This window comes from Dasypus novemcinctus, chromosome 27 (genome assembly GCF_030445035.2).
Source record: "Dasypus novemcinctus isolate mDasNov1 chromosome 27, mDasNov1.1.hap2, whole genome shotgun sequence".
In the NCBI taxonomy this organism is placed as follows: domain Eukaryota; kingdom Metazoa; phylum Chordata; class Mammalia; order Cingulata; family Dasypodidae; genus Dasypus; species Dasypus novemcinctus.
This window is the reverse complement of record NC_080699.1, coordinates 51,106,041-51,119,560: the sequence shown is the minus strand read 5'-3', so window position 1 is coordinate 51,119,560 and position 13,520 is coordinate 51,106,041. Positions and strand designations below refer to the sequence as shown.

The window sequence follows — 13,520 nt, the reverse complement described above, 5'->3', positions numbered from 1 at the left end:
AGGATTCTCTGATCTCCTGCTGCTGCTTCCCCTGATGCCATGGCTACTTCATGCTAGGGCTGCCTCCAGCCACATCTGTCCCAATGTTTGAGCAGGTTTCTGAACTTTATGGTGTCTAGACACCCAATGATGGGATACTGGGCTTGCTTTAATACCCACTTCTCATCTGGGGCCATCATATTAAGACATATTTGCTGATGGAAGGACGCGTAAGCAGGGAACTTGGCCTGCAGCCAGAACCTAGACTGGTAAGCTCCGGGCTGATGATACCACAGGGCTTCCTGCTTGAGGAAGCAGCAGCCAGAAGGTGAGGCTGGGAAAAGGGGAGGTGTGCGTGTCTTTAGGCTTGGGGTTGGGGGTCATCTCATCACTCACATGCTCTCTCCACCTCCTACTGCAGAGCCAAACCTTGTTCTGACCTCACCCCTGATTCCTGGCCTCCATCAGCGCTTGTCTGGGCTCCAAGTAGCATGCTCTGCTTTCCACATCTGCAGGTCCTAGGCCTCCTTCACTGGCTCTTGAAACACAACCTCCACCTTCAGTCCCACATTCCTGCAGCAGAAATCAGAAAGACTTCCTTTTAGGAGCAGTTTCCCAGTGGTGGCAAAATAACCTTCAGAGTCTCCTCAGACCTTACCAATGCGTTACTGCAGGGCCCGTGTGACCCCATGCCCTGGTGCAGAATTTGAAGGGAAAAGGGCCTGTCACCAGGCTTTGGAGAGTAGAAGAGTCTGGGACATCAGGGAGCCTGGCCATAAGGGCCACTCAGTGAAGACCTGAGATGGGAAGAGGAGGGTAAGACTTGTCCTGCCCCCAGGTTGAGGGCTGTTGCCTCCAGGCCTCTATCTGCACAGCCAACATGGGGGCAGCAATGCCAGGCTGGGGTCTGCAGCTTTCAGTACACGCTCCATCCTTCCAGGTCAAGGCACACCCTCTGTCTCTCCCCACATTGTGTCTCTGTGGTTGTTATGTGGGGGTTTTAGATACCCCCACTCCCACAACTCGAAATTTTAGACCTACTTCCAATACATACAATCACCCCACTGTGGCAGATTGAATTAGGTACTGCAATTTAGGCCTGTGTTTAATCTTAATCCATTTTCCTCTGGCTGTCAACCCAGTGTTAACAGGATTTCCTCTGGTTTTCATTTTCAGGTCATGCGTGGCCCATCTAAAATTGTGGGTGGGTCCTGCTCCTCGTCGCTGTAGGCCTTAGGAAGAGAAGCAAGAAGTCACAGAAACTAGGAAGGAAAGGATATCACCAACTGGCCAGAGACTGAGAAACAATCCAAGGAGCTGCAAGGATTCCCCGAAGGTGCACCAGAATGTTACAGGCTTTCAGAGGAAGCAAGGTTTCCCCACACTTTGACCTGGACTTCCAGTCTCAAAGGAGAGACCAACAGATGCTGTTTAAGCAAAACCGTGGTGTGGGATTTGTGAGATCAGCTCAAGCACACTAAGGTGTTCACTTCCATGTATAAACACACAGCCCCACCATTCAATGAGATATATATACTCATACTAAGTGACCACAAGACATACTAAAATCTCTCTACTGAAAGCTTCAATAAATACTGGGAAATATACATCCAAATCACTGTGACCCAGAATACACGCTCATTACACATAAAATGTACCACATGCCTCAATTTTACCCACAATTCCCCTAGACAATACAAATATGAACAAATACCACCCTGTATCACCAAATACAGATACAGCTCCTGCATTTACTTAGTCCCTACACTTGCTAATGATCATCAAAATATCTCCAGGTTCTTCCAGAACAGGCACATGAAACACAACAATCCTTCCATCTGAACATACACATCTGCCAGCTTCATACACTATTATACAGTTTCCCTTCAACACCAAAATATCTACGCACAACTCCTGAAAGTCACCCAAATATACATCACCACTCAACGTACCCTGAGTACATTTCAGGGATCCCACACATCCAACCGATATACAGAAGGTACAGCGTCCCTATCAACTAATATACTGACATGTTCCCTATCACTGCCCATGTCCATATGCAGAGGCAATTCCAAACTTAAACACACAAAAATCCCAAAGAGTCATGGGGAAAGCCCTCACAACATATAATGTTTCCATAGCCTCAAACTGCAAATACATAACACCAATTCCTAGATATACATGCACTGCATCTGACAGGATGCAAGAACCCAAAGCCTCAGACTCACTGAAGAAATAGTCAGGTCCTCCACTTAACACCAAATATCCACACAGACACCACTGATTCACAGATTTCAAGGTATCTATCACATTCCAACCAGCCTACGAAATGCAAATACGAGTGTCAAACTTTCAATTCATATGAACACAGTTCCAAAATACATGCACAATAGAGCTCACACTCCCTGAATTTCTACAGTCCATAAGAGGCCCACCAATACATGGGTAGACTATCACAATTTTCAGATACACAATCAACCTCTTCTCTGCATACCCACAATCAGGTTCAAAACATCTTTCATTCCTCAAATACACTAACTGACCTGCTAACAACTCCACGAAACACACTTCCACCCGGAGGAACTCAGCTCCTGGATACAATCACAAAAGTAATTAAAGCCCCAGTTATGAATGTAGTGGTATGTAGCCAGGTTTAACACTGTGAACCAACTCTCTCTAAAATAATTGTGTGGGTATATATATATAAACATAGAGAATACATTTCAATCATTTAATAGCATACTGTATGTGCAGCACAAATTTTACAAATAGTTAGAAAATATACATTATCTTTTGTAAATTGCACTTGGTCATTTGATTCTCACAAACTTTTGTCCATTTTTGCCCAAATCTTATACCTATTATATATATCCTGTGCCTGAAAATCCATCACAATTGACACCAGACCTTGAAAAACGGTTTATTATTCCATGAAGCAAAGACTCTCATGTTCGTCATAAAATAATGCTTTCATCCTGAACACTGGTTAATATTTCTACCTTAAAAAGTAATATAGTGAAATAACCAAGAGATGCTGGAATTGCCCTTACTTTTTAGTGTTCCCTCTTTCCTCAATAGAATGTATTTTATATACTGAAATATTTTCCCTCATTTTTTGTATTATCACAATGTAGCGGATACAGACTTAGGTCACATTATTAACACTTTAAAGTTAATTTAACTCTATACCATCTAGTTGAACAAATGCAGCTGGTCTGGTCTGCAGTGCTCCTCCCTCCCGCAGTACAGGTGCTCCCCCCACAGTGGAAGGGACAAGTGAGGGCAGGGCCACAGGCTTAGGGAGCAGCTCCTGATTCACAGGAGCACATACAGCGCTGAGCCCAGAGACACCACTAGGAAGCCATGGGTTGGCGCACTCTTCACCTTTACTTTTTACACAACTGACATAGAAAAGCAGGTGGAAGTGGTGGGACTAGGGTGATGGGACAACCCCTCCCCCCCAGACCCTGGGGTTCACAGTTATGGACTGGCCCTCCTCCCTGTGCGCATGCGTTTCCCTTCTGGAACCGGTTCCCAACTGACATCAGGGGCGGTTGGAGGACCAGAGAACACGTGACAGAGCCCCACCCCCACAGCCACGTGCACAAGCGCCAAGCTGCCAGGTCCTGCAGGGACCAGGTCCTGGGAGGGGCATGGAGGAGAGGCTGGAGGTGGAGACTCATAAGGCTCTGTCAGGGGTGTTCAGGCCATGCCTCCTCTGCAGGAACCCGAACAGCCTTCCCTGCCTCTGGGAGAAAGCATGTGGGAAAGGACCACTCATGATTTTGGACTGACAGATGTGGAGGACAGTCCCATGCACTGAGACAGGGTCCTCCGTGAAGTATTTTAGAAGAGGTCTAGCCTAGGACAGTGTCCTCAGATTGGAAGGATTGCTCATGCATGCCTTGGCTGCATTTGTTTTCTTCTGGTTCATGGCCTTTCAAAGAATATGCCCTTTATCCTATTCAGAGGCAAGGTTCCTTATAGAACAATCCTGGCAAAGTATTTGGGTTCTGGAAACTCCTTCAAAGCTATGCTTCCTCTGAACTCCATTGCTGGTTGTGTCCTAGGACTTTTCCCATATTAGGAGATTTTTTTGTGAGCTTATTTAATATATACAGCCAATGTGGACCCAGTAAGATTTTGTTTGAAGGTGATGTTTCTGATAGCTTTCATCAGGACATTTGATCATCTGAGTCCAGAAACTAGTTCACGGCTATCTTGAGCCCTTAAACTTGAGGCAAAATTCTTAGCAGGCTTCTTAGCAATGAAGTAGAATAAAACTCCAGACTTTGTAATACTTGCTGTGACTGTTCTCTTATTCAGTGGAAATATAAAAATCGTGTGGGTGGAGCATAGATACAAATTCAGTTGTCTTTACTGTAGGTTCAGTGCTTTCTTTTTCTTTATGGGGTAACCATTAACAACGTAATGGGTTCCAGTTCTTATGTAGCATTGCCAGATGAAATAGAGGACACCAAGTTAAACTTAAATCTCATAAAAACAATGTGTATTAACATATATGTCATATACAATTTGAGACATACTTATGCTAGAATATAATTCATTGTTTACTGAATTTCACAATTTACTGCAGTTTATTTTTTTATTTGCTAAAACTGGGAATATTATTCTTAGGGATATTTTAGAGGTTTTATTAATTGAAGAACTTCTCCTTGTAGCATATGCCAAAGAAAGAAGAGTTGAAAACAAGCTACCAGCCAAAAGACAGTAATTGCAGTAAAACTGACACTAGATAACATATATATACCCTTGTATATACTGTTTATAATCAGAAATAAACATAAAATGTTTATAACGAATTTACAACGTGTTTGCTTTTAGTTGCATGATATTTTCCTGGAAAGATGCGAAAGGAGCAAAAACATAAGTGTCCTCTGGTGATGTGGACTGGGATGCCAGGGGAAGTGGGTGGGTGGAAGGCTTCTCACTACATTTTCCATTGTGCAAAATTTGACTTTCACACCATGCAATGTTTACCTGTTAAAAACAATCAAAATCATTGAAATATTGTAAATTTTAAATACTTAACAACCGATTAATGAGAAAAAAGCATCGATTTCTCCTGTCAGCCTACAAGCGTGGAGTTCTTTGATGTGGAGGGGCTTTCCAGCACAAACCAATGTTTTTTTATAAATAATTTAAGTATAGACCTAGGAAGAAGTCTTTGTGCTATGAATTAGGAAGAATCAATAAATTGCACTAACAGAGTCCATCATAATTGTGCTGTCCCATTATACTTTGAAGGGACCACCTGCAATTTCCCCTGTCAGAGTCCTGGATGACGTTCTACCCTCCCCCACTTCAAGCCCACCTGCCCTCTGCCCCTCCCCCCTGTAGAATGTCTGAGTGCTCCGTTCTAGTCCTGTTGAGATTCAAACTTCCCCACCTTTTCCGTGGATTCCTGAGAATCTGTTGGCAGCGGTTCACTCTCAGGGCGTAGAATTGAATCTCTGCTAGAGGTTGTCAGATAGCGGTGGTCAGTGTCCAAGTGTACCAAGGTAACTTCAAAAGGTAAGCACTTAGGATAAGGTGCTGTGTTATCAGGGTCCCTGATATCCCTCAAATCCATAGAAATTCAAATTTGACCCATCTTCTTGGAACAAGATTTGAGATGAATCTAGAGGAAGGAGAAATCACTGGATTCCACCAAGAACCTCTCACCTGGGAATTGGTGGGGTAGGTTGGAAAGCCAAGACTTAGAGTTGAGGAAGGGATCTCCTTAGAGATAGATCTAGATATGTGAGAGGGCTACAATAGGTATGAGAAAGTTTGGATGCAGGAAGAGTTTCTCTCTAGAAAAAAGCCACATAACAAGTGTATTAAATGGTAGCGTGTTTATGTGGTGTGGTAGTGTAGAGAGGCTTGTCTCCACCCTTTGTCATTACTTCAGGCACCTGGGAATTTATGATTTTCTGGGAAGAATATGACCTGGAGGAAATGACATCCTGTGGGGACAGTTAGAAGCAATGGTCTAACGCAAAAAAACTTTTCGGTAGAGTTCATCGTGGCCAAGTCAGCAGTGAAATATCCTGTCTGTGAGACCGCCTGGAAGTTACTCTAACTGTCCCAGCCCAGAGCCTCTAAGCTCCTACCAGCCCAGAGGCCTTTTGCTTTCACTCCTGGCAAATGTTTTCTCTGACTCAATGTTTCCAGGGCACTTGTGGTAACTTCAGCTAGTTTTAGAGATTGGGTTTACCTGGATTTTATGACGTTTCCTTAAACTATGTAAACTCAGATGTTCAACCAATTCATCTTCTCTAATTCCTCACGGTGAACCCTCGGCTCTTCATTTTAAAGTTGAGGTGAAGATGTTGCTCATAGTCCATAAATACTTCATGGTCATGGAATAGATAGTGGCTGGTATTTGTTTTCAGTAAAACACTCAATGAAGGGTGGTTTCTTTCTGAAGAGGGGAAGGAGAAGAGATACAATTAGGTCTATTTTACTCTATCACTAATAGTACTAGAAGTAATAGTATTGGTAACGGTCTGAAGAGGCGATGCAGAACTTAATCTTAAGAATTTACCACCACCTTACTGCCTAGAACTTACCCAAAAGAACATCCCTTATCTGCTTGTGAGCATGCTGAGGGGCATTTTTTCCAAAGCATTCCTTGACACCAGCTCTTTGGTCAAGAGGCTGACCGAATGCCTTCACCAAATACTGAGTCTGGCTGAATTTCTGGTAGCGATTTCCTCAGAGAGGGGCTGTCCTGATAGCACGTGCTTCTTTCTCCTTAGCACTCAGAGGTCTGGGAGCCTCACTGAATGGGAGCAAGTTCTCTTACGGGAAAACCCTGATCTGGAGTTCTAGAACCTAAAATCACTAGAGGGACAGGTGCTATTCTGAATTTCCTCCACCTATGTGCCTGCTCACTTTTTGAAATTCATAGCTCCGATTCTCGTGACGTATGCATGGCCATTCCAACAGAACGGCATGCCTGTTCCAGCACCACAAAGGAGAAACACGTCTCTCAGTGAGAAGGTGATGTATTGCAAATGCACAAGCAAGGAACTGGGAGAATCTTCCCAAAACCAGATCAAAGCGAGAATGGGAACTTGAATTTGTATAGGGAAAAAACCGGGGGAGAGGTGGAAAGAAAAGCAAGTCAAAAACAAGAAGCAAGTGATGACTTTAGGACTTCCAGGGGTCTTGTAAGGAGGGTACCTGCAATTTCCCAGTCCTGTGTTGCCTCAAGCACGTTAAACTCGAAACTGTTGTTCCAGTTTCAGTGATTTATCAGTGACAGTTTAGATTCAGATATCGGTGCTTCTGATGTTCTCTGGTTTTGCCTTCAGTAGATATTTTATTCTTCTTATTCCCGTATGCAGAACTGGGAAGGTCTGGTTGATGTCCTTTTGGGAGCTAAGAACAAAGAGTAACTATTAAGATTGGATTAAGAGAAAACTATCTTAGTTATGTCTGGTTAGTTCCAGAGCTGCATAGGCGAAGAAATTTTTAATAAGCACTTTTCCAGCTCTCAGTTTCCTAAGGAGTAAAGGACAGCTCCTGAGAGCCTCAAGAGTGTTGCCATTGTGGCCTCTAAATCCACCCATTTCCTTGTCTCTACAGCCTCTCCAGTGCTGGGACCGGACAAGACCATGAACTCTGGAGTCTCCCTGTATCCTGGCACTGCCCTGCCAATCCCTTCACCCATTCCTGACCCACCACCCACACCTGCCTGGGGGCAACACCTACCCCTATCTTTCCTTCCTGGCAGCTCTCTGCAGCCACCTGCTTTCCCCAGGCCACAGTTGGTGACAGGAAAGGGGGGCCTTGTCCCCAGTGGGACTGGAGCTGAGAAGATCATTATTCAAATCAGAAAACTAGGGGGACCAGCAGAGACCCCTCCTACTCACCCCTTTGTCCTTCCTCAGATGCCCCACACTTCAATTGACCCAAGGATCCTCTGTGGGGGTGCTCAGCATGCCCCTCCTGGGACCTTGAGGGCCTCTGCTCTGGAGCCCTTGATCCCAGCCTCAGCTGTGGGGTGCACCCAGTCTGCTGAGGGAGGCTGGACCCCAGGCCTTCCTCCTCAAGCTCCACCACCAGCTGCCCAGTTGGCCCCCAGGATCCCTCCAGGGAATGCTTTCTTCAGGCCACAGGGGGCCTCCATGGAGAGAGGTCCTCCCTCCACCCAGTCCAAGGATGACTCCTGGAACCCCAAGAGTGTTTACCAGAACTTCCGATGTTGGCAGTGCTTCAAGTCCCTGGCCCGGAGGCACATTCCCCTAAGTCCTGATGCTGAAGCTCTTTCCTGCTTTCTCATGTGAGTGGCCTCCTCTTGGAGACACATTTGACTGTTTTGCACCATTCGGATACAGAGGACTAGGGATGGATACCCCAGGTTAATGTCTCCAGAGTTTCTTGACAGTAGGTCATGATGAGAGAAGATCTATCCCTGGTTTATGACTGATTTTCAGGTGTCTTATCTCAAGTGATACCTCCCTCTGTTGGGGGTCCAGCCATTCTCTACTTTGGTATCATTATCCTAGTAACCATTGACATAAAAACTAACAATCAGAGAGTTGTCCTGTGATCGAGTGAGGAGCCATGATTTGAATTGAGGTGTGACTACAAACACCACACTCTTCCCCTTGCACTCTACCTTCCAGCACAAGATTTGAGCATGTGTTGTCCAGAGAAAGCAAAATCCACAGAGATCAGGCAAATAACTCTAGTTTTGCCCCCACACACATTGTTCTGGAGATTTCCAGTTAGAACTGGGAGGTGGCAAAAACTGTAGAGTTGTGAAGCACTTGGCTCCAACTCGATTTGTAATCCTGGAGAGATTACCTCACTTGGTAACCTTACCTGTAAGGGTTTATTCCATTTATTTCAGAGTATTGCTGAGACGGTTACATGAGCTAATAGACAAAGTACTTCATAGACACAACTTCTCATGCTTTCCTACATTACATGATAACTAGTCTTTTTCCTTATTATTATAATTCTTAGTTTTTTAAATTGTTATATTATCATTGTAAGATTTTGAAAGGACAAGAAGAGCAAAAGAGCTCACAAAAGGCAAAACTACCCTAACTAAAGAGTGTGAATGAATGATTAGCAATGTGGCCCAAGACCATGGGCTGTTGTGACTGTGAGACAGAAACCGTGATGATATTATTTTCACACCCTGAACTGCCAGCTGTCTCTGCTCTGCACTGCCCCCAGTAAAATTATGTGTCAATGGCAATAGAGCCTATATCAAATAACAGGACACTTATTTTTTATTTACACAATGCTTTTCAATTTTTGAACTCCCAAAAATATCTCCTGCCCCAGGAAAGAAATTCAAGGAAGTCTCCCAAATTTCCAGCTTAAGAGTCTTAATGATTCTCCCACATTCTTGAGCACTCTTGGAGCAAACTCTCCAATGCAGGCAGCAGCATGACCTTCTGTATCTTGAGGCAGCCCATGGCCGTCCATGGGCATGGGCTTTAACAACCCTTGGCTTTGCATATTAACTCCTCTTCGTATTCTGATGCTCTGTTTTCCAAAGCACTAATCACCTAATAGTCACCTGGGAAGTTGTTTACTTAGCTTTTGACCCCTGGGAATAGGCCCGGAATCTCCTTTTAACGTGTTCTCCCAGTGCATTCACTACACAGTGCCATTGAAGCTACAAAGGGAAGTCAGAGATTCCAAAACAATCATTTCACTGAGCTGGACTTTCAGAAATGAATCCTTGTATTGATATTCAATATTCAGTCAGGGATCGTAAAAGGCAGATGCACTTAAAATCACAGGGTACACATAGAAAGGAGATCATGAAGGGACAAATGGTGGATAGATGTGATGGGGTTCGGGTGATGCTGGCTGGGTAGTATCAGGAAGGGGTGGGAGAAGGTGCATGTAGAATGTTACTGACACGGGGAATTTTAGCCCAGTGCTTCGGTCACTGGCCCGTCGGAAGCCTACCATGAGCCTGGACGAGGGACTGCAGAGAGCCGTGCAGGAGTGGCAGCAAACAAGCAACTTTGATCGGATGATCTACTACGAGATGGCAGCAAAGTGAGTCCAAGGATCCTTGTTAAATTGCGAGGTTTTGTGGCTGGGTGTGATTGGGGAGGACAAAGCCAGGCAGGGGTCTTGCTTTGTTGCTGGTCAATAGAAGGGATACTTAGAGAGGGGGTGTCAACTAGGTCACTATTCCCTGGATACTGACGGACCAACTCCTCTGTGCCGTCACTTTCACCTTTAGTACTGGGCAGGTTTTCACCTTTCTTTCATAGGATGCTCAACCCTTCTCTGATATTGGGTCTGCAGATGTCATGAAATTGAAGGTCTTAGGATGGGGTTGAGGGTAATTCCTACAGATCCTCTAGGATTGTAGGCTGTAGCCTCTAGGTTGTAGGTACTTTGCAGGGGTGACATGCTTGATAAGGCATGTTTCTACCTGTCTGGGTGTCTGGGCAGCAGGAGCCTATTGGCACAGGACTTTGGGCCCACCTCTCCTCATGAGATAATGTCCAAGTGGTTCTCTGTCATTCCAGATGAGTTAGAGGTGGAGGAGGTTGGTTAGGGGAAGCCAGGATCTCAGATATCCTGTGAACAAGTTGTTCAACTGCATGTTAAACTCTTGGCTAAAACACAAAGCAATGACAAAAAATAAAATAAAAAGGACAGCATTGGAAATTGAATCCCTTCCATAATGTTTCCTTCTACTTTCTTTCCAAGCATTTCTGCACCCCATGTCTTCATTTGGTTTACTGTTCCAAGGCTCTAGGATTCTTAGATCTGGGCACTGATCCCTCCTTTACTTATAATATTAACATCCCAGATCCCAGCATGCAATCACTGTCAGCTCATCTGTCTAGTTTTTGCTATGACATCCTTGACTTGGGGATGATGGCCACCTTTGTCATCCTGTCATGGAACACACTGACTAATTTAATTCAAGAACCTACATCAAGATTGTTGAAGCCCACTAGATCCTAGTTAAGACAGTGTATAGTCTAGCAATTACAACCTGTACACTCAACTTTCAAAATCTGCCCAGGACCAAATTGATTTCTTTCACATTCCCCTTAAGTGATGATGAGTTTTGCTGTAGGTGAACGGGTGATGTGGGGACCTCATGAAGTACCCCCAAACTGTGGTTGTACTGCCAGGAGCAAAACCCCTCTTGGAAAAGCACTTATCCAAGACCTTGATATCCCTCCCAAGACACTTAGTTTCCCCTATTGTTGGTGCTGATCTCCTTTTGTAGGCAATCAGTGGGCCAGGCTATGCTGTCAACACTGCTTGTGCCTTCCTCCCACGCTAGGTTCAAGGAGTTTGAAATTGAAGAAGACAGGCAGATTCAGATGTTGGAGGAGAAGAATGGTTTCCAGTGCCCTCCACCTCCAGCTCCTCCAAATCTTCATGCACAGGTGCCCCCAGGCACTATGGAAGGCCAGAAGCCAGGTATGGCTCATCACATTCCAACAGAAGACTAGGTGCAAAGGGGACTGAGAGAAGGCAATAGGACTCATGAGCTGCATTCCTTTCAAGATTTGCCTTCTGTGTTTCCAAAGGAGAAACCCATCGAGAACCTAGTTTCTCAGTTACCCTTTGTCATGGGCTAGGTCAATTTTGTCAGCTGTCATAACTGCACTCTCATCTTGATTGTCAAAAGTGATACATTTATATAATATTCCTGATGATTAGGGGGTGGAGGAAGGGATAGCTTTCAGGATCACAAGTTCCTCTTTTTCTTGAACAGAAACTTTATCTAAGGTCATTCCTCTTTTAAACTTTATCCTATAAATGTTCATGTAGTTTCAGATTAGCCTGAACCAAGTGGAAGCATTTTCTATACCTAAAATATTACTCTCACCAAGATATGGTTGGAAAATAAAAGCTGGAGATTCATTCCACTCTTACTTCTTGACCTCTGCCTCTACCTTTAGTGTCCAATCCAAAAAAGTCAGGGCCCAAGGCCAAGGTTTCCAGGCAGAGGCAACGCAGACAGCAGCGGGCTCTGAAGACAAAGGCCCCCAAGGAGATTCCACCTGAAGCCGTAAAAGAGTACATTGACCTCATGGATGGGCTGGTGGGGCCTTTGCACTCAGCCTCAGAGGGGGAAGATGGAAAATCAGAAGAGGAAGGACATGGACAGCAGGAATGTGATGGAATCTATGCAGACCCGGATCTCCTCAACTACATCCACCAGCTGTGTGCAGAGGAAGACTTCATCACCAAGGTGGGTGGATTTTAGGTGAGGTGTCTAGCAGAGTCCTTAGTTTTAGCACTGTCACATGTTCAGGTCTGTGCTTCTTTCCCAGTCTGTTGAAACTTGGGTCTATTCCTTATCTCCTGAGCAGTGTGGAGTGGGTACAGGTATGTGTATTTGAGTCTTTGTGTGTGTGTGCATGTGTGTCTCTATGTGTAGCTGGTGGAGGTCATCATCCCAAACATCCACAGATTGCAGATTGGGTTGCCGTGTCAATGCTTTCCCTCCTGCTTCCAAAACCGACAGGTGGCTCTTTCTCTAGGGTGCTCAATCCCCTTTTATTACTGTTCCCAGGTGGAGGCTGTCATTCACCCTCGATTCCTAGCAGAATTGCTTTCCCCAGGAGCACATGTAGACTTCTTGTCCCTAACAGAGGAGCTGCAGCAAGAGGAAGGACTCACGCCCACTCAGGTTAGCCATGGGTGGGAGGGCCTCACAACATGTAATCCACATGACCTTGTCAAACCTGCTTTGTCTTGGGTGGCATGGCTCCTGGAGAAAAATAGCGGAAGGTGTGGGGGCAAATGGAGAATCAGTAGGGAGGAAATTATGGAGAGGTACGGGGTAGGTGTGGGTAGGACTGCAAGTTTGGGAATTGTGCATAGGAAGATGGGCAGAATAAGCTATAATATATGTATACAAAACCTACCTACCTTCTGGCCGAGTGCAGTCATCTTTGCCACACATTCAGTCACCTCATGTGAGAAACATCTGCAGTCATTAATTGTCTATTTCCTTGACCACAGCTGGTTGAGAAGCGTCTGCTGCCCTTGAAAGATGTAGAGGGTATGGAAGCACTTCCAAATTATGATACACCTGAACTGGACACAGTTCCTTCCACATGCAAGTCTAGCAATGGTGCAGAGAGTAAAGCTGAGCATGACCAACTTCTAGGGATTCAAGTCAGTACTGGTGCCCTACACTGGGATGACAGAGCAGACAACAGCCTGGACCTCCATAAAGACATTGCTGTCTCTCCAAGGAGTCAAGACGATCCACAAATCATAAAGAAACAAATGTCTTACCATCACCAACACCAAAGACACTCTTCCCTTAGATTCAGAAGCAGAGATGAGGTGCCTCTGCAAGAAACCTTTCCTATAAGTACCAAATCCAAGCCCACAGATGGGTCCAATGAAGAGGAGGATGAGGAGCTCCCCAGCCTTGCATTCTTCTTGAAACTGCCACATCAGCTGCTGCCATGGGGACTTGTCAAGAGTCCCCTCGCTCACTCAGGCCATCACACCTCTGGAATCAAGAGAGCACGTGGAGAATCCCTGTCTGTATCGTCTCTGAAAAG

General features: G+C 45.1%; 1 long non-coding RNA gene across 3 annotated transcripts in view; it reads right to left on the bottom strand.

Moving 5' to 3' along the window:
• Window positions 1-328: 328 nt before the first annotated feature.
• LOC131276232 (uncharacterized) overlaps window positions 329-13,520 on the bottom strand; it is an 82,741-nt gene continuing 69,549 nt past the window's right edge. For 2 of the 3 annotated variants that reach the window (XR_011647675.1, XR_011647674.1), the window contains 3 exons: window positions 7,171-7,368; window positions 6,200-6,406; window positions 5,340-5,620 (listed from right to left, as the gene is read on the bottom strand). This is a non-coding gene — a long non-coding RNA (uncharacterized lncRNA). Of the gene's footprint in view, window positions 553-5,339; window positions 5,621-6,199; window positions 6,407-7,170; window positions 7,369-13,520 lie in introns of those variants that run through there. The other variant, XR_009183733.2, reaches the window with a different exon arrangement.